Genomic DNA, 21,648 nt, shown 5'->3' with positions numbered 1-21,648 from the left:
GAGAAAACTAAAACTGAGAAAGGTGATTTACCAAATATCAGAGTCTGGATAATGGCAGAGATAGTAGTCAAACTCACAGATCTTTGGCACTCCTCCATGCTGGTTTCCCAAAGTTACACTGCCTCAGTAATGTAATATCTGTGGAATAGCAATATAATCAGTTACTATGTTCATATATGTAATTGTATGTAGGCACACTAACATAAAAAAGTAGGACATAAAAATATTCATATAAATTGATCATAAATTTATAGAAATAGCTGTAGGAACACTGATAAAAAACGGAAAAATTTGGAATAATGGAAATACTTCAATGTTCATTTTCTCCGGGGAAATAATTAAAACCATAGAGTGGTATACAAATGCCAGGTGTTGTTGTTACCAGTATTATTATACCCAAGATATTAATCTACTCTTCTCCAGATTCCTTAACCCTTTTGCCATAACGGTCGGATATAGCTGAATGAATATTTCCAGAAAGGAAGTTTAGGAAAGCAGATGTACATTTTTCTGTATCTTTGTGTCTTTCAAGAATGAATAACAATAGGAAATTTTTATGCATAAAATAATGTCATTTATATAAAAGCGGCTCAAATTGTTATTATTAAGTGCATAAAATAGTCAAAATAACTGTTTGGTTTTTTGTAGATTTCTAACGCTTTTGGAAAAAAAAACCTTGAAATCAATGAACTCAGCGAAAGAGTTAACATTGGAACAAGAAGATATGCGTTAAAAGAGCAGGAAGAGATAGAAATGGACACTGGAGGGTTAGCAGTTCCTGAAATGAACCGGTGAGAGGGGAAAGGTGGTACTGAATAATATAGTCTCTGGAGGCAGTGACCTGGGTTCAAATCTCAACTCTGTCTACTACCAGCTGGGTGACTTTGAGCAAGTTACTTCTCTAAACAGTTTCTTCACCTAAGAACTAAGAATAAGCATATTATCCATCTCTTGGGGTTGTTATGAGGATTACAGCGAGGCAATGCCTGGCACATTGTAAGTACTCAGTAAAGCTCCCTACATCTTCCCCCTGCCCCTCCCTCTCTCCTCCTCCTCTCTTCCTCCTCTCCTCTCCCTCCTCCCCCTCATCCTCTTCCTCACAGAGATCCCCACCCAGCCTGTGCTGCCTTCCTCTGTTCTGGCGCCACCCAGTGAGACCTGCAGGGGGCAGTCCTGGTACACTGCCTTCCTCTCCCCAGCCATCTTGCCCCGTTTCTTGTTCCAAGTGGAAATATCGAGTTTTCAGCCGAGATTGGCATCAAGAGGGCTGTTAAAGCCCCAGTCAACACCCCTGTCTCCTGGGCCTGGCCCTGTCACCTGAGCCTTGGGACTGCTAGCCTGCCCCTTTCTGTCCTGCCAAGCGGCTGCTCACGTTGATTCTACTGTGCCAGGAGCTCCGAGAGAAGAAACCAAACTCCCGGGCAAGAATACATTTGCATAGAACTGGCCCCATTTCCTGGAGGGGGATATCACAGGGCAGGCAGGGCCTTGCAGAAGGTGGATCAACCAGCCCCCTGCCTCAGTCGGGACTGCCCTGAACCTAGCCTTCGCTGACAAGGAGGGAGGCTACCAGCCCCACCCCTGATTTACTGATCCTGCAGGCCCTGGACTTTACCTCCTATCTAACCTCAATTTCTATTATCATTGAGCTTGAACAGAGTGAGGGAAGAAAGTTTTCTTAGGTACCAGGATGCTAAAAAATGGGCATGATCCCAGCTTTCAGATATAAGATAAAGAAAGCAACTTTACAAGTTGTGATGATGGGAGATTGGGTTTCGAAATGGAGAATATTGAGAGCAGGAGAGGCACAGCTGGGGCCACATTGCTGTTCTATGAAGAACCTTGATATGAACCTCTCTGTGCAGATGTGTTCCTTATGGCATGTAGCTTGGAGAGCAAGTGGTAATTTTGGGTAATAATAATAATAATAATAATAATAATAATAATAATAATAACAGAAATCCCTTCAGTAGACAGCTCTGAGCCACAGTACAAGAATTGGTAAGCTGAATACAGTTCAGTTCTCAACTTGCCCCCTCAGCAGATGCCTTTGTGCAGTCCACAAACTGTACAACTGTATGTGGCAGCCCTGGGAGCAACCAATCTGGGAAGGTTTCCTTGAGCAAGATCATGAGACTTCTTGAGTAAAAGCTCAGAGGAGGGAGAGCAAACAATGGGGAAAACAGGAGATGGTTGAGGATATGAGTTTAATGGAACAGGGAGGCTGATCTGGTAGATTATAGCAATTTCAATAAATTCAAGGGAGATGGGACCCTAGAAAACTCTGAGCAGAGGGAGGATGTGTTTGAAGCAGTGGATGTGGCTGGAGAGTAGAGTAAATGGGAGAAGCAGAAGACAACTCCAAGACAGATGGAGTCCCCCTGGGCTCCTGAGGCTGAGGGGCTTGCTGGCTTTCTGGCTGTTTTCAGCAGAGATAGAGGACGAGAATATTTCGCAAACATGGATCTATCTTACTTTGTAGGATGGCGTGGAGGTAGAGCAGGATTTAAGTCATGGCATTTAGAGGTGCCAGAATTAGTCCTTACTTTACAGGTAAGGGATGGGTCTCAAGAGAATAGATAGGACTAAGACTTAGGTCTCCTGGGTCCTGGTCCCTGGTTGTTTATTTCCTCGTGCCTTCCTCCTACCATGGTGCATTGGGTATTCATGGAGTTTTGTCTGTTGGATTCAACTGGAAAGGTACTAGTTGAAGAAATCCTGGAAAGAATCCTGTAGTAATGTGATTAAGCATGCCCTAATTTGTGTCTTATAAATGTGAGTTTGTGTAGATCGCATTTATTGAAAGGAGGTGGTATACCTAAATAATGACCTTTAGCAACTGGGCGGAGGGATATATAGTTTAGCCCCTCTCTTGGATTTCTCTCTGGGGTTTGAGTCATCCAGCTATCAGGTCCCCCACTACTCATGGAAATTGTTCAGGCTTGTGGGGCCTGTACACTAAAATGTCACTTGGAATCCTGTAATGAGCATTGTCAGTGTCTCCACTCTTTCCAGAAACTCTGACCGAAGTGCTGTCTGTTCTGAGCCTCAGCATGTCTGCTGCCCCAAGGCTTACCTCATCGCTTCTGGCCACACCTACTTTTCCCAGCAGAAGCCCCTCATGCTGCTGCTCGCTTGTGGATTCTCCCTCCAGAACAGATTACTCATCCCTGCTCTCCTCCCTGTGGTCTGAGGGAGCCCTGCCCCATTATGAACAAGGTGAAAGAAGAGATGAGGCCAATGTTGGAAGGAGTGAGTCTGAAAGCAACAATCAAGAATAAGAAAGATAGGGCCGGCTGAGTGGCTCGTTGGTTAAGAGTTGGCTTGGGACATCGCCTCTGAGCAGCAGGGCCCCGGTTCGGATCCCACATGAAGACCAGTGACGCTGAGCCCTCTACAGCTAAGATGGTGAACAGCTTGACCTGGAGCTGGGCTGCCATGAGTCGCCGTCAGCATAGGCTGCAGCGGGGCTGCAGTGGGCTGCTGTGAGCTACTGTGAGCGGCCGGCAGCTGGCATGAGCTGCCGTAAACCGCCGTGAGCGGCCATCCAGTGGCCAGCGACCGATCTGCCTCATCCGGGAAGAGTGCAATGCTCACAATACCAACATAGGCCAGTGAAGCGACATCCTCCACAACTAGACTGAAGAACAAAAGGACAGCAACTTGTCTGTTCCCCTTCCCCCAATTCCCCAGCACTATTCCCCTCCCCCAATTCCCCAATTAAAAAAAAAAAGAATAAGAAAGATACAGTTTGCTAAACTGAGAGAAGAGGGAGGTCCTCAAAGAAAGATGGTTCCCCTAACTGCCATTTTGTATGGTAGACACTGGACATCACAATCCTGGCAAAGTTTTCATACCAACATGAGCTCATGTTAATTAAGATTATGTTTAAACCATGTAGATTCACTCTAGTATTATCCTGAGACACACTTTGGAGCCAAACACACGTGGATTCAAGTCCCAAATCTAACACTTTCTAGCTATGTTACCATAGACAAGCCACTTAACACTGTCTGAACCTCAGTTTTCCCATCTCAAGTAATATATCTATCTTGCATAATCAACACTCACAAATACTAATTTCCTAAGCTCTTTATCACTCATTCTCTATTGGGATCCTAGTGACTATTCTAGGACTTCTCTTTTGTAGAAAGACCTAAAAATTAAAAACTGACATTTGATCGGTACAAAGGAATATACATGATGGATATATGTATATATGTTATAAAATGTAATTTGAGTACAACTCAATTTAAATCACTCTTAAAATTAGAAAGCTGCAGTGCCATTCAGCTGTGTACTTTTCCATAATCTCTCACTCCTGCAGTTCTAGAATGTCTAAATTCTAATTGCCCAGTCCCACCCCTGAGTTTTAGTAAATGACTCTTATGCTCTACAGAAAAGGTAAAGACTATTTGGAAGAAACGTCTCCAGAGACTTCTCCTTCACCACAAGGTATCTTTTTCTGCTCCTGCTCTTTGTTTCTTTCTTCCCTCCCCTCTCAGAAGAGTACCCTACGGGGTTTGGACTGTGATCAGTAAGCAAGGGGCAACTATTTGGGCTTTTGATACAAGGGCACAGGGACTAACATAATGAATACAGATTGCCTCTCCCTTTGAGACTAGAGAGAAGGGTAAAGAGTGGGTCAGAGTCTTGGGCTGCTAGCAATCTTCCTGATCCGGGTAGTAATCTGGGTGACAGGTGATGGTGTCCTGGACCACAGCCATGATGATGAGATCAAGAGGAAGAGGGCAGAATATAGGAAATTTAGAAAATAGATGCATTGATTAGATAAAAGAGATGAGGTGAGGAGAATGAAGAATCTACAATTGCTGCCATATTTCTTCTTGATTCAAACCATTTTGTTTACCTCCTGATTAATCTTTCTAAAATTCTGCTATGGCTTTGCCAACACCCCCCCACCCACCACCACTCAAGAACTTGCAGTTGCTCTCCATTGCCTTCAGAAGCTCAGGACTGACCATGAACTAGCATAGCTCTATATCCTTCAGGTCTTCCTCCCAAGGCACTCTGCCTATGGTGCCTGACTTGTAGCCCAATAGGTGCTATTTGAAATATACATGTACCCATTGTATCGCTTTCGGAGGCTGAACTAAGCTAAAATTTCAAGTTTCTATGCTTTTTTTCCCAAGATGTATATCAACTTAATATGGTAATACTGGTTACTGATTAGTAGTTAAATATCTATGATGAACAAAAATGGGAAAATAATTATTTTCTCCCTTAATAAATGCCAAGGGTGGGAGATGGTGAATAAAAACCTCTCAAAACATGGATTAAGATGATAATGTAATCCTTGGTGATGAAAAGATTGAGTGCCACCACCCTGTCCTCAAGTCCAAGGGACCAGCTTGCGGCCGTTTCCCAAGCAGACTTGTATTTTTATGTCCCCCAAGGACTTTGCGAATGCAGTTCTCTCTGCCTGAAATGTCCTCCCCACCATCTCCCAGTACCTAAGTCGTCCGCATTCTTAGGGCCCTTATCAGATGTCACCGGTGTCCTCCACATCTTCCAGGACCCCCTAAGTACAGTGATCTTTCCCCGTTCTGCAGCCTCCAGCGCCCTGTCTTTCCTTCCAGAACCAGCGCTGCATCTCCCATCCAGGATCTCACCCAGTACTTCGGGAACAGTGAACAACATGGAAATCGTGCTGAACGAAATAACCCTGTAGCCCCCGGAGCCCAGCCCCAGTCCGCTTCACCGGGCTGCCCTGAATGCGTTTCCACAGTAGCTCGGCCCAGACCTGCCCCCACCGGTTCCCGCTGTGTTCCCCACTCTGACATGACCGCCTCCTTCTTCCTTCTCTTTTCCCTGTCATCTTGCCAGAGCAGCTTCTATCGCTTCACGGATCGTCTCTTCGTCTCTTTCCCGCGAGCCTGTCTGGGTCTCCGTCTTCGCGTGTTGCGCTCTGCCCTGCGTCTCCTTCCGTCTAGGCTCCGCTCCGGAGCCCTCTACGCCCCACCCCCTGTCTGAGTTTCTCCAATCCCTACAGCGCGGGCTCGCGCTCCACGCTCCCATTGGTCGATCCCCCCCCCACCGCCCTTCCCTCCCGGCCCCCCTCCGGGCCCTCCATTCACACAAAGTTTGGCTCCAGCGCTGAGGAGGGAGGGGGCGGCCCGGCCCGGCCCAGCTCTGCCCCCAGCCGGCCCGACCCCGGCTCCGGCCCCCGGACCAGCCCTTATCTGATCCCGGCTCCAGTTTAAGAGCTCTGGCCCTGCCCGTCGCACAGCTCTGTTCCTTACTCCTGCCCGTCCCTTCGTCTGTCTGTCCCGCTGCCCATCCGAGGGGCCACTCCACGCGGACCCGAGGTAAGCCCCTGGCCCTGATGAGGGAGTGCTGCCGCCCCGGCCGGGGTCCTGTCCACCTCACCCTCCAGAGATATCGGGGCCCCAAGCCCCTGGGTCCCTACCTTGGCTGGCCTCAGCGGTATGGCCCTATTCCCCAGCCTCTCGCCTTAGGCGGCCCCACACTGACCTTCCTGGGAAGGGCTCCCCATAAGGTAACTTGACCCAAGCTGGTCACCTATGTCCTTTAGACTAAGGAAGGGGCTTTCCTGATGCTCCTTGCCACTGGGAAGACCTGCAGTTGCATCACAGCTCCTCCAACAAATACAGTGGCCACCACCCTATAACCATGCATCCCCCACTCTGGCACTCCAGACAGCACCCCCTCTTCCCAGGATCATCAGGTTACTTCCATTCCCATGCCCAGCACCTGCCCCCTGCCCCATACAGGGACACTCACATAGTGACACCCACTGATCACTAGTTCACACATGGGAAGACAAACACATACAGCTTAGATGAGGGATCCTCAGTAGCCTGTTGTGCCTGGGACCCCTACTCACCCAGTCTCTTCTCTCCATTCTGACTTACCTTCCATTTCAAGACACTCCTCCCCGTTACTACTCCCCTCCCCCAGATGTTTCACGCTGAGATCCCCGGAGGAAAGCAGCAGGGCCACTCCTGCTAGAGGAAGAAAGGTAGATTGGACTCACATTCACCTTCAGATGGAGATGCCCTTCTCATCCCACCCTTTTCTCTCCATCAGCAGCTAAGGGCACCTGTGTTCAGAAAGACATGAGGGTTGGCACTTCCTGATTTGGGGGAGGAGAGCTGAACCCCAGGATGGCTAGAAGGACAAAAGTGGGCAAAAGGGGAATAGCACCTCTATTATCTTGAGATTTCATTTCTGTTAATGAAGTGCCCCAGGCAGAGTGAGGCAAATGGGGTAGTGGAGATACTGAAGAAGCCAGTAAAAATTTGCACCCAAAGGAGGCCAAGACTTAAAGTCTGATCATGTTGCTTATCATAGGAATTCTGGCTAAAGATTTTTGACCAGTCTGCCTTGATTGTAGGGTTTGAATTCTTTTCTGTACCAGGGCTGCTTTAGGCAATTCTAGATGGGAGGGAGATGATAATGGGAGATTTGGTATCTTTATGTGAGGAGTGTCACTTGCTTCGGGGTGCTGAGAAGGGCCTGGCGTGGGTATAGAGACAAGCCTGAGGAAGGGCCAGCGGCCACCCCTGGGTTCCATTTAGTTTCATCCCCAAACCCTCTCTCTAATCGCCAAGGATTTCTGAACCTGTTCCTGGCATGATGGAAGGCACCATCCTGTGTGGAGGGGTAGGACTTGTTGATTCCTCAGCGTATAGACTGGGTATGGGGGACCAAGTGTAGAAGGAAGCAGGTGTCCTGGCTCGTAGCTAGTTTTTCAGAGAGGAGGAAATGAAGGAAGAGGGGGAGGGAAGACGCCGCGCCTGGGAGAGGGGCCAGGGCTGGTCTGCGGAGGCAATAGGCATGGCCCAGGCGGTGCCAACTCCTTTTCCCCCACCCCCCCCACCAAGTCCTTTGGTGGTGGTGGCAAGGGAGGGAGAGAGGGGGTGTTGGGGGGTGATCTGGGCCAGTCCAGCCTCCCAAAGCCTTTGCCAATCTGGGTCCTGAAAGGAGCTGCTGTTTTCTGAGCCATCCCCCCAGCCCCCACCCAAAGCCTGAGCAGCCAACTTGTCTCAGTGGATATCAAATGGCAGTGATTCCACTGTGTGTGTGGGGCGGGGTGGGGGGGGAGCGGGGGAAGGTTACGGTCCCATTCCTTCTGTGGTTCTAATGCAGAATCCCACTGCTGCCCTCTACCCTGAGGGAGAAAAGGTCTATCTCCCCAACATGCGTCCCACAAGCAATCTATTGACACATATGTTTGTGTGGAAGAATTCATGGTCTGCCCTCTGGAATCCCCCACCTCCTCCCTGTGCCCCACTGAACAGCACCTGTGCCACGCACCTGCACCTCTATGCATGAGCTCATTTATAGCTCCAGTTTGGTTGGCTTGGACTGTAAGGGAAGGGCCTGGCAGAAGACCTAGAGGCCTCCTTCCCTTGCCTTCCCTAGAGACCAGAAAGGCTGGGACACTAGGATCTGGGTGGGCTCAGATGAAGTCCTCTGGGGTCCCCTGGGAGTGGTGGGATAAAGGATTTAGGGCCCTGGGGATGAGTCATGGAGGAACGGCCACCTCCTCAGAGGAAAAAAGTCCTCCTGAGCCTCCTAGCAAAATGCAAGATAGAAGATAGGTTGAATCCGCTGGCATTGGTGGGGAAGGAAAGAGACATTGGGCAATGGAGCCCCTCAACTTCCCTGCCAAGGGTTATTTAGGATGGAAGGAAAAACCTCCACTCTCCCTCCCCTTTCTGGCCTAGATTCTTCTCTTGCCTGACTGGTCAGTGCTACTGTCCGGGCTGAAGCCAAGCTGTCCAGGGTAGTGCTGAGGCCCTAGAAGGGGGCAGAGAGACAGGATAATCTGAAGCACACCATGGAGGTGAAACAGCAAAAAGACTGGAGAGAAGGGGAAGATTGGAATCCAAGTGTTTTAGCACCCAACGAAGGGTGGTTGGCCGGGCCAGCTCCTGGGAATCAGAGCTTTTTGAGTTTACCACATCACCCCACTCTACCACAGCCTGAGTTCATTGCTTATCTTCCTTCATCCAAGTTTAACGTATGTGTTGCCACCATTCTTCATGGAGACAGTGCATTTAGGTGGCCCCTCTTCATCCCCTCCCCCACCATCAGAACCTTGAAAGGGCAAAGAGAAAGGGATTGTGGGAAAAACTCTCTCGTGGGTGTTTGCCAGCTTGGAACTGGAGTTGAGGTAGTGGGGAGAAGGGAGGGGTTGACTCTGGAATGTGGGAGAGAAGTAAGAACTGAACTGTGTGGCCTGGAGACAGAGGATGGAGAAACAGGACCTTGAGAGACTTGAATTAGCACTTCGGGCCTATAAAAAGGTGTGACATAGAAAGGGTGTATGTGGCCATCTGCTCCTCTTCCAATGGCAGAAGATCTGGGAAAGGGGTGAGGCTGCATCTGGAAGGACTTAGGTTAGATTTCAAGAAGCCTGTCCCATAAAAGGAAAGAAACCTGAAATGGAGATTGAAAAAGAAAGGGAGACCACCTTCTGGACCAAAAAATAAAACAAAACCCAAAGTCCCAAAACAAAGCCAATTATGAAGGATTACCGTGGCAGCTGTCAAGAGGCCTCTCCTGGGTGTCTATCCCATGCAACAGCACTGTCCTCCAGCTCCTTTCTGTTCTGGCTTTGTCTGAGAGGCAGTAGGTGTAGTGGTTAAGAGCCCAGCCTTGGAGTCAAACTTGCTGGGTTTAAATCCTGATTTCACCACTTAGCTACACAAGTCTCCTCATCCTTACAATAGGGCTAATAATAGTTGTGGATTGAAAGAGTCAATATTTGTAAAGGGCTTGGAATGGTGCTTAGCCTGGAGAAAGTGCTCTGACTTTTTCTATTCTGTCATCTTTCCTGGCTCCTGGGCCTTTCCCCAGCCCTTCATGTGGTTTTTCTGAGGTTCTGTCCTAAGTCTCCATCTCTTCACCCTTCTAGAGTTTGGGAAGGTGGGAGAATTATCACATAGTTTAAGATGAGTTTCCGATCTTTATTCCAATAGGCTGGCCAGCACCAGGGCCTGGATTTCCGCACCATTGCCCCTTCTTCCCAGGCTTTTCACCAAGCAGAAGTCCTATCTTTAACTCAGATTCAGTAACTGGAGCTGCCCCAAGACAGTCTCTTTCCCTGTTCTGAGCAACTTCTCTCAGCTTCTCTCTACCCAGCCTCTCACCCCTGTATGCCCACGACCTTCTCTGTCCATTTCCCTGCCCATGTTTCCCCCCATATCTTCTCTCAGGTGGATGTGCCCTCCCCTTCTGCTGTCCCCTGGTCAGCCTATCCATCTCATCAACCTGGGCACCCACATTATGACTTCTCTGACTCCAGCCTGCCTCTCTTCTAGATTTCTTCTCTACCTTACCACAGAATTGTCACCGTGAAGCATCAGTTTTATCTTGCTCGTTTCCTACCGAGACATCCCATTGGTTTTCAGATGAAAACTTCCAATCATAGTCTTCAAGATACTTTATGTAAGCCTTTTTCCCTGTCCCCTCCAGCATCCCCATTTTGGGGGACTGCCCCATTCAGACTTTGTTCAAGGGGAACATATTTGATGACAATTCTGAGCCACGCTCTTTCTCTCATTCTGGGCCTTCACACAGATCGTTTCGAGTCCTCCCCTCTTGCCAGTCTCCATTCCCCTGTTTCCCTGTCTGCTCTGTCATCTTGAACCCCCTTCTCCTCAGCATGCTGCTTGTCCCTTGTCCCTTGTGTCTGTCACTTTGCGTAGGATGCCCAATTCAGTGATGATGTTGGAGGCGATATCCTGTCTCCTTCATTACATGGGGGCTTCTCTAAGGTTGGGCCTCAGCCTGTGTCAGGTTGCGGACTCCCTGAAATGAAGGTGTCTCTTTCCACCCCAGACCCTCAGCCCCAGAGCATCTGCTGACCAGCTTGGCTCTAGCTAGGAGACGTTTCTGATTGCTGATTCTGGTGGGGAGGACCCTGGTTATGAGTGTCCCAAAGTAGGGAATATATATATGTAAGACCCTATTATCCAGCCTCTCCTACCAATGGGCCCATCCTGTGGAGATGGTGTCACTGAAGATGATAAGCATCAGACCCTAGAACCCCCAATTTCCAGTCCTTGAAGCACTATTAGCCCAAACACTAAAATCCATGTGGGTATCCCGGCACCACAGACCCTTTCTCTCCTCACCAGGGAGGTATACTGCACCTGATGCTGGGCTTGTCAGCAGGCATGCAAAATGGAACAAGGGCCAAGGTCAGACAGTGTGAGATAGGCCCATTGTCTCCAGCATACCTCTGAGCAGTGTCTTGAAAGCTGAGAGACATGTGTGGACACCTCCCAAGTGGGGGGTAGGCCTGAACTCATAGTCTTACATTCTCCCAGGACTGTCCCCTCATCTCCACCCCTGAGGCTAGACCCAACCACGAGACCCTGGCACACACCTCCTCCCCACATCTAAACCCCCCTGTTTGACCCTTTGATAAAAATGACACAGGCAACTGGCAAGAAAAGGGGGTGTGTCTGCGTTGAGGGCAGTGGGTCTCAAACTTTTTGATCTCAGGATCCCGTTACACTCCTAAAAATTATTGAAGATACCCAAGAGGTTTTGCTTCTGTGGGTTATAGCTATTGATACGTTAGAAATGAGAACGGAGGAGACTTAATTAGTTATTAATTCATTTAAAAATAACAACAAACTCATCGCATGTCAACATAAATGACATTTTTAATGAAAACATAGCTATTTTTAAGAAACAAACAAAAGTTTAGTAAGAAGAGTGGCAAAATGTCTCACGTTTTCACAGATCTTTTTAACGTCTGGCTAACAGAAGACAATTGATTTCTCATAACTATGTCTGTATTCATCATGTGGCAATATTGTATGTCATGTATGATTCTGGAAAACTCCTCTGAACACTTATGAGAGAAGTAAAGTGAAAAAAACAAACAACGTATTAGCATTATTATGAAGATAAATTTGACCTCAGGGAGTCTCTGACAGACTCTCAGGGGTGTCCTGGACCACACTTTGAGAACTACTAGTCTAGAGGAACCTCAGAAAACAGTTTCCAAAACTCCCTGGCCAATCTGGACATCCTGACTGATCTCCTTTAGCTGCTCATGGTCTTTTGAATGTTTTTACTAGGGATGAAGTATGGGGCCATAGTTAATCATGTGGATTCTGGAGACAGACCACCTACTTGAGCTTGAATCTCAGTTCTACCCCTCACTAGCTGCACGACCTTGGGCAAATTATTAGCATCTCTGTGTTTCAGTTTCTTCATCTATAATATAAGGTTTTTAGAAAGTGCCTACTTTTTAGAGTTGCTGAGAACTAAATGACATAATACTAGAAAAGGGCTTAGCATAGTGATGAATAATGTGAGCTCTTATTAATTCCAGAGCCTTGCCCCCGAGTTCACTGCCCATCGACCCAGAAGGCAGGGAGCTACAGAGGTGATCCTTCCCGTGTTACAGAGGGGGCGTCTTGGCCCAGAAAGGGAAAGTACTTGTGCAAGGTCCTAGGGAAAGTTAACAGGTGTGTTTAAAGTTAACGGGTGTGTTGGGCCCTGAACCCAGTAGTTCTAATTCCTAGCCTTATGCTCTCCTCACCAGATTTTTCCAGGGGTAGGGGAGGACTAGGGGGGTGAAACCAAGGTCCTAAGAAGGGGAAGGAAGCAAACCTTACCTTTCCCCCAGCAATCCAGGTGAGTCATCCAGGGCCCATGGTGGTACAGCAGGAAGCCTTGAGGGCAGGTAGCAGGGAGGACATAGTAACATCACAGCAACTGAAAAGAGAAGAAAGCCAGGAGAAGACATTCCTAAACCTAGAAGATCTTTCTGTCTTGCCTTGTGGGGAACAGTTCTGTAAAGTGGCCCCAGCCCTCTCTCCCGGGGGTTGCTGGTCCGGGGCAGAGGAAGTCTGTGATTGGGCAACGCTGCTTCGCATGTGGTACCTGAAGCCCCTTCCCAGAGCACTGCCTGCTATCAGTCCTGCCACCATTCCAAGCCCGCTCCTTTGCCCAGGCTATCCTGCCCTGCCCTCTGTACTGGGGTGCCATAGGACGGGGCACTGCACCTTGGGAAAGGCAGCTGGTGGTGCCGAGGTTGTTAGTGGGGGTGGGGGGTCCTCTGGGCAGGAGAAGAGAAGCCTCTCACTACAGCATGAAGCAGGGGATGAGGCAGATGAGGAGACAGACAGCTACACGCTGGGGAAGAGCTAGTCCTGGCCTTTGGGCCCATCAGGCAGTTTCTCCTGAGCTGGGATGCAGGAGCCATCTTCATCAGAATCCCAGTTACCAGAGAGTCCTGAGTACACACCCTTTCTGCATTCCTGAGGTTCAGATCCCACCCGCAGCCCCTAAGACAGCTCTGAGACGCCACAGGCTTCGGTTTGAGATCTTGCTGCCTGTTGCTCCGTTTCTTTTCTCCTGCCCACACAATTCCCTTGAATAAAAGGGTAAAACTGAGGCAAAAAGTGGGTGGACTCAGACTGCCCACCACTTCTTTCCAGAGCCTGCCTGAAACCAAGGGGTCTGGCTTCCCACAGCCCCTCCTCCCCCATCCCGACCAGTCCCCGTGGCTTTTTCCACTTGGAAAGTCCTTTCTGGAGAGTGTCAGGCTTGGGGACCCTGGTCTAGCTTCCCTGCCCTGTCTCCTGGGCAGTGCCCCCCGGAGAGCCCCCAGTGGTCTAAGATCTCTTCAGTCTCAGCCTTGCCCCACCCCCTGCCTCCACTGGCGTGGCTAGCAGTCCCGTATCTCCTGCCCCTGGGCTGTGGGACAGGGAGAGAGAGGGCTGAGGGGCTGGCTCTGCATACTAATGTCCTGCCCATTGTCAAAGCCCCTTTGTGCCAGAGAGCTCCATTGAGGCGGCTCTGGGGCGGGCACAATGGGGGCTCTGTCCCCAAGTTCCCCCAAACAGTCACCTGCTTTCAGAGCCTCCCCTCACCCGCCCCAGTGTCCAGAGGGCCCAGAGAGTGTGGGGGAGTGGGCCCAGGGCCAGGGGGGATGGGCAGGAGGAGCACCCCCCCACACACACACTCCCTAGACAGGCTGAGGAAATGGGCACACAGAGGGGAGAGGCCCCACTTGGCAGGGCGGGGATAGCTGCGGATGGAGCTGGAATGCAGGTTCTGTGCGGCCAGCAGAGAGAAGGGGAATGGGCACAGCCTGCTCATTCCTCAGTTCCACTTGCCCAGCTGGGCCAGGCTGCCACCTATCCTCCTCCTCTCACCTCAGGACTCATATATGCAGAGACACACAGGCACACACTTATCTATGCAGCTCCACACACCGCACAGGGAGCGGATGTACCCAAACACGGCAGCCACTCTAGGCGCACAGACCTGCCCGCCACAATCCACTTGCAGATGGCCCTGCACACATGCCCTTAGCCCACCCCCCACCACCAGCCTCTGCCAGCTCAGCACCATCCCCCCACCTCATGCCCTCACTGCCCCCTCCTGCTCTGACACAGGTTATAACAAGTTTGCACTTGTTGTGACCTCGAGAATGTGGCCCTGGGGCTGGGAATGTCCCGCTGCCCTGACCCACCTGCTTATACGTTAACTACAGACACGGCCTCTGCTGAACTCTGAGCATAGCACCTCCTGAGCATAGCCAACTATGGAGGAGCTGTGTGGGCAAGATTCTTGCCCCCCCAGAGCTGAGCCAAGCACACTGGAGGAGCTCTGTGTGAATGACCAAACCCTGGCCTGCTGGAGCACAGGCCCAGAGGGACCATCCTTGCATTTACAGTGCATGTGGCTATGTCACAGCCTCTCATGGCCTTGTGAGATAGATGGGACAGTTATCATTTTCCCTGAGAGAGGTGACATGATGTGTCTAGGTGGCAAGGCTGGGACGAGAATGGAGGTTTCTTACCTCTAGGTTTTTTTTCTGTGTGTGTGTGTGTGTGTGTGTGTGTGTGTGTGTGTGTGTGTGTGTGGTTTTTTGGTGTTTTTTTTGAGGGTCACTACCTGCCTCTTGGCTTCTCTCAGATGACCCACCCCCACTGTGGAATTTTCACAGAGCTATGTTTTACCCACCTTCCTTAGGAAGGAATAGAAAAGTGGGGAGGGTGAACAACAGGTACAGGGACCTTTAATAGGATTCTGGGTCTACACAAAGGTCACCTTGACCTGTCCACTGCCTCCAGGCAGGATGAGGCTACCTCCTTTCATTCCCTACCCTATCTTTGGCCCCATTCCCCTCCTGATTTGGGGATGGCTGGAGAGAGAAGCCCAATGACCTTCTCGATAGGGTTTAGCCTTTGAGATCTCTATTAATTACAAGTCCTTTGTGATGCCTGGCTCTGATCTTCTCTGCTAATATCCTATGTCTGTATAGGATCCGTAGGGGGTGTCTATGTCTCCTACTATTCTGGTCTGGAGTATCTTCTGGAAATCTGGAGCAGGAGCCCTAAAAAGGAAGGAGATGGAGGGCCAACCAGGACCCCAAGGATTTGAGGGCTGCACAATACTGTGCTGGAACCTGGGGTGGATGTGGTCAGAGCTGCAGAAACTGCATCAGATGGAGAGATAAGCTGATACTGGTTTGCTCATCTACAGATATTATCAAGTGTTGATCTGATTCCCTTACATCAGAATAGTACACACCCTCACAGGACCCTTCTACTCCTTAACCCTGCTCCTCACTTAGAATGTTCCCCTCTGGCTGCAGGATTCTGCTTAAGCCACCTCATCCAGAGCACGCCTCCTCAACCCTTGTACCCTGGTGTGGTTCTTCTGTCTCCAAATGCCCCTTCCAATGTCCCTTGTTGGTGAAAGGGCCCACCCCAAGTATAACTTCAACCCCTCCAGCTACAGCAGGCAATTAGCTACGGCAAGAGGGAAGACATGGGCATAGCCACCTCTGAATCTAGTTCTGCATCTAGTCAGTGTCTTCATGCCACCCCTATCCTATCTTTCTTTTCAAACAAGGAAAGTGGATAAGGAATAAGTGGAAAGTTGGGGAAGGGGTAGAGAGATCCCTCCCGGAGTGATCCCCTTAGACTTCTCTGTGTGAGGGTCAGAGGTTGCTCCTCATATATGGGACCAGGAGCCCTGAGAAAGAAAAGGAGTTGAGAGGACCCCTGTCAGAGAAGGCGGCTCAGTTGTCTGAATATGCATCCTAAGTACAGAGTACCTATGGGTCTCCATCTCCACCAAGATAAAAATAAGACTAAACTGCTTAGGCAACAGCAGGTAAATTTTGATATAACAGGAAACATATCTTGAATATAAGGTTTTACTAGGCAAAGGGGAAGGATGGAAAGAGATGGAGAACTCACATCCCCCAGTGAGAAAGGAAGGTCCCTTATTGAACAAAGGCTGGTAACCAGGGAGAGGAGATCGTTCTAAGGACACTCAGAACGCCTATGGGCCATGGGATTTCCAGTTGTCTCAAAGAAGTCCCTTGCCCATTTTCACACCTCCAGCAGAGAGCATCATTGAACTTGTCCCCTCCCAAAGGGCCCGCAATTTGCTGGTTTTTTCTTGATTTTCTTGTCGGCTTATTTCTGGGCCAGCTGCTGCAGGGGTGAGGAGAATTCCTGACACTTGGGCAGGGCACAGTGAACACCTCCTGGGCTGTGGCTGTGGTTGGACAGGGGAATAGCTCAGTGGATGATGTCCCAAGGTTGACTCCACACCACCTGGCCCTTCAGACCTGAGGGTCAAGAAAGGATTTTGTAGGAAGAGGGACTTTGGGATGAGGAAGAAGGTCAGGGTTATTGCTTTGATTCTGATTAAAGTCACATGTGCTACTAGCCATGTGGATGGAAAAGTTACTCAGCTTTTCTAGGCCTGGACTTCTTCAGTGAAACGAGGGGATTTTACAGGATGACCACGAGGGCCTCCCATCATGGATGTTCTATGACAGTACAGCGGCAAGGTGAGACGCATGCACTGTAGTTTAAGCAGGCTTCGGTTCAAATTGCAGTCACCTGTTACTTCCTAGTCCTCTTGGGCAAGTCAGCTACCCTTTCTGAGTTTGGTTTCTACTCCATCAGTGTGAAGATAATGGCACTACCCACCTCCCAGGGAGGATAGGATGAGGGGGTGAGCGAACACCCAGCACAAGTCCTGGCTCATTGTAGAGACTGAGGTGGGGGAGTTCATGGCACTGTGGGAGCACATATGAGGGGCCACAACTCCCACGAGGTGTGTGGGCATCTGGAAAGGCTTCCCAGAGAAAGTGACATCTAAGCTGAGGCCTGAAGGGGGCATAGAGATTCACCAAGCAAGGTGAGGAGAGAAAGAGTGCTCCATGGGAAGAGGCTCCATTATTTGCCAAGAATTGTTGTTGGTAAGAGAAAGCGGAGCCTGGTCAAGAGCTGAGAGAAGCTTAATGTGGCTGGAGGGCAGAGTGTGTGTGTGAGGGGGTGGATAGAGCAGGACACTGGCACCGGAGAGGTCAGCAGAGGTCAGGTTATTACGGCATCTGTTCTACCTGTAATTCTAGGGACTTAAGAGCTAGTGCCCCTCTGCTCCCCTTCTATCTTTCTTTTCTAATTCTTTCTCCCTACCTCCCAAGTCTCAGTTCTCTTGTCCTTGGTCACATGGGAACAAGGAGACACTGGGCTTCCCAGAAGGACCTGTTTGGTCCAGGGAGAAGCTCAAGTCTAAAGTTATCCAACTGTAGACCAGTTTTTGGCCCAGGCCTGAAGTTTTCTGCCTCCCACCATGAAAGAGGAAGCTAGTGCCCATAGAAGCCTCTGGATGTCTGGCACGAAGGCCCTCCTGTTAAGTATTGTGCACCCTCTTTGGGCCTCAGTTTTTCCATCTGGCTCCCTCATCACAGAGAGTTGGGATAATGGTGGCGGTAGGCTGGGGGCAGCATGGAGTGAGGCCTGAGGAAAACAAGAGAAAAGATGGTTCTTCAGCTTGGAGTAAAGGCTGGTGGAGGAGAATGAGCCAGTGCCCCCAACTGTTGGGAGGTTGAAACTTCAATAGGAAACTTAGAGGGAAAACGTCCCAAGGAGGGAGCATATTGCACACCGAAACAGGGCATGAGGGAGGAAACAGGAACGTAGATCAATCCTACAGGCTCTTCTAAACTGAGAAACACTTAGCCAAAGCTCTATACCAGGGACTGAGGAGGACACAAAGATGAGCAAAATATAGGTTAAGAATCAGTTCAGAAAAGATTCCCCTGTTTGGGAAGGTGGGCGTTGTCTTTCCTGGAAGAAGTGGGGAGACGAAATGACCCTTATGGGAGCTGCCCCTGAGGGTGCTTCCATTGTGGAGTGACTCTCCTGCCTCCCTGCCTACACTGCCCTTTGGACTTCCCACCAGCTAGGCCCAAGCCCTTCCTTATCACGAATCAGTGCAACCTCTAAGATCACAGATAAGAAAGTGTGTAGAGAAGGGGCCTTTAGCTGGGATCTAGCTGGCCTGCCTCTCTTTTCTCAGGTAGAGAACCCCCACTGGTCCTGGGACCCTCAGGAACAAGTCCCATCAGCTCGGCCCTCCTCTGGTTTCTCAGACTCTGGTTGCAGATCTTGTGACAGCTCAGTGGCTCACTGGCCTCCACCCAAAAGAACTTATCTCCCGGGGGCCCGGCCATCCTGGGCTTTGAGAAGACTTCCAGCTGCCTGGAGCCACCAAGGCTGGGGACAAGCAGGAGGGCAAGAGGCCAAAGGGCAGGAGTTGAGGAACTTGGCTCTGTGCAGCACCCCTCACGGCACACCTCCCCGATCTCTCCGCCGGTTGGAAGGGTTTTGGAGGGAGCCTCCTCTTGGGAATTATAGGAGGTGGGATAAAGCACAGTAGGTTGGAAACCTCCTCCAATTCTGGGACTATGGTAAATCCTACCCCACGAATCACTGTTCTCCTAGAGAAAGGAGAAATAAGGCAGGGGTTTACCTTGAACATCATCAAGCCCACTGGGGTGTGGAGAGGCAACGTGACTGAAAGTCCACGGGACTGGAGACAGAGGTTCCAGTTAAATAAATGTGAGCAAGTTACTTTACCTGTGTGAGCCCCTGTTTCTCTAATTCGGTAGATACTTTCCTTCATCTGCAAAGTAGGGTAATAATAATATCTTATATTTGCCTAAGGGCCTTACAGATTTCATGTACTTTATCTCAAGTACTTTATCCCACAATGGAAGGTTTTATTGCCTCCTTAGGTGAGGAAACTGAGCCCTAGAGAGATTGAGAGATTGACTGAAGTTCCCATAGCTAGTAAATGACACAGACCAGGATGGCAAATAGTGGGAAAGGAGAATAGATAGGGACCGTTGGCTGTGACCCAGACATGCCAGGATAACAAATAGGTTTCATTTGTTAGGCTAACCCCATTTGATTGATAATGTCTCTCTGTATCACCATGTTGAGAAAGATTCTGAGGCTCAATAAGAATAAAGTACTGTGGTGAATTAGTGATATCCATTAAGGATGGGGACAGGGTAAGCGGTGGCCCACATGCTATATGTTTGACATTCTTAGCCCAGAAACAAATCAGGGATTTCAAGCCCAAGTCCTTCCTCTATACTAATCAATTAAGTTAAATTGAAAGGTACCAGTTTGATTCTATATAAGATATAGTCTCTGACTTCAAAGAGCTCATGTTCTCTCCAGAAGGACAAAGGTGTACTATACTGACGATGTAGCAAAATGTCCCAGGAACATAGAGGAAGCATAAGTCCTTCTAGAGGACATTCCTGGCAGAGGGAACTGCATGAGCAAAAGCCTGGAGCATGGAAGTGATGTGCAGCCATATTTGAAGGAAGGTCTGTGTAGTTAGAAAATAAGGTGCCTGGGGGAAGTATCAAAAGAGAGTCTGAGAAAATCAGAGTGGCATCTGATGGTGAAGGGTTCTGACTTGCTATGTCAAGCATTTGGGTTTCATTACAAAAGCCGTGGATTAAAGGATTTAAAGCAGGAGTGATGGGAAAGGCCCTTGTGGCAGCTGCGGTGGGTAGAGGTGAGGAAGGTGAGGCTGGGCAGGAAGAGCAGATGATTGCAACATTTCAGGTGAAAGAGAGTATGAAGCTGAACTATGGCAGCCTCCAAGGAGATGGAGGGGAGTCCACAAAGGCAGAATTGATAAGACCTAGTGACCAAGTGGATGACAGGCAAGAGAGAAACCCAGGGTACTGGATGGATGGCAATGCTGTGAACAAGAGGGGAAACACAGAAGAGGTTTCTTTTTGAGGAAAGAGGACATGAGTTTGAACATGTTAAAACTGGAATGTTCCACATAGGAGGAGCCTGTCACTACTTGGACAGGCAGGCAGAGGTGCGGTGGACCTCGGAGTTCAACCCGTGAGACGGGTTGAAACAGCCAAGGGAGAGAGAGTGGAGTGGTTAGAGATGAGAGCCAAGGGTGAATCCCTGAGAAACACCAACACTTAAGGGGCAGAGGAGAGACCACATCGAGAGAGATGGATCCAAAGTAAACAGAGAGGGAACTTGGAGGACAATGTAAGAGTAACAATGAGGCTTTCCACATCTTCAGTGCTTCACACCCATGAAGTGCTCTTACATATATAATCTTATCTCATTCTTCCAATACCATGGTGAAGTAGGTATTATTAGGTTCTTTCTGCAGATAAAGAAAATGGAAGCTCAGAGAGTTTAACTGCTTTGCCCAAGTCACAAAGCCGAGAAGTGGCAGGGCCATTGAACAGTTATTCAAGGTGTACAAAAATCAGTGGATTCCCACCACATCACAGGACAAGCCAAAGGAAAAAGTGTCAAGAACATACCGGCTGGTCATTGGTTTCAAATGCTGCAGAGAGACTGCTGGTGTCAAGGACTTAGAAAGTGCCCTTGGATTTAATGATCAGAAGGTCAGCTGTGACTTCGAAGAGAGCTTTGTACTGCTCTGTCACCCAGCCTGGCTGTGTGGGTCAAGTGGAATTGTTTTTAACGTGCTTTGTAGACTGCAGAGCCTCATGGTCTGAAGGTGGCTGATACTCTTATTTTTATTATATATTAGTAGATTGAACCATTTGATACTGCTGAATGGGACCCAATTTTTTAGATGGGCAATTTCATATGGTTCAACCAAATAATAAAAGGAGTGGGCTGGGTTGAGGACTGTGCAAGAAGAGACTAAGGTATGAGAGAAGTTAAACTGCAGATAAGGGCAGTCCCAGGGGCTGGGGTGCCCTGCCCCCTGGTGGTGGGGAGGTAAATCTTCAGCGCTGGACAGAAAGGGGTAGATACCTGGTGAAGCTTAAAGTTGGCAGGAGTTACCTCTCATCCCCTGGTTCCCCTTGTCCCCATCTGTAATCTTTCCAACCACCTCTGCTGGAAGTGCAGCTGGGGTGTGTGTGGGGGGTGAACTCTCCTGAGGGGGTTCTGTCCAGAAGAATACTTCTAACTTCTAAACTAGTATGAGCCACTCAACCATACCTTTGGGAATTAGTTGTGTACAGATTCCTGAGAGTCTCAGGAGCTGAAGCCAGATGATGCATGATTAGAGAGCCAGGGTAGATTGGTGCATGAACAAGAGAGCCTGAACAGACATCTCTGTCACTGCCCTGTTTTTACCTAACTCAGTGTCTGAGATCTACTCCTCTGTCTTTGGGAACCTCTTCAGTGTCTCATGTCTCACTGATACTAGGATAACAATGGCAATAGAAATTATTTCTATTAATGTCATTGCTTCCAGCTGTATCTTAGCACTGATACTGATTTTTCTGGCTCTTCAGTGGCGGTGAGGAAGTATGGGTGAACATCTCCGAGTAGATGTTCT

General features: G+C 49.3%; 1 protein-coding gene and 1 long non-coding RNA gene across 2 annotated transcripts in view; one reads left to right on the top strand and one right to left on the bottom strand.

Moving 5' to 3' along the window:
* The first annotated feature begins 6,114 nt into the window (after positions 1–6,114).
* Positions 6,115–21,648, top strand: part of KCNJ10 (potassium inwardly rectifying channel subfamily J member 10) — a 32,224-nt gene continuing 16,690 nt past the window's right edge. The window contains exon 1 of the mRNA XM_019649748.1: positions 6,115–6,329. The gene's annotated coding sequence lies outside the window, so the exon portion shown is untranslated. The remainder of the gene's footprint in view (positions 6,330–21,648) is intronic.
* LOC109386508 (uncharacterized) lies at positions 11,677–13,870 on the bottom strand. The gene is made up of 3 exons (XR_002124799.1): positions 13,020–13,870; positions 12,630–12,729; positions 11,677–11,857 (listed from the first exon to the last, which is right to left on the bottom strand). It is a non-coding gene; the product is annotated as an uncharacterized LOC109386508 (long non-coding RNA).

This window comes from Hipposideros armiger, unplaced genomic scaffold, assembly GCF_001890085.2.
Source record: "Hipposideros armiger isolate ML-2016 unplaced genomic scaffold, ASM189008v1 scaffold_134, whole genome shotgun sequence".
Lineage (NCBI taxonomy): Eukaryota > Metazoa > Chordata > Mammalia > Chiroptera > Hipposideridae > Hipposideros > Hipposideros armiger.
Note: the sequence above shows the minus strand (reverse complement) of the source record. Positions and strands in the feature narration are given on the sequence as shown.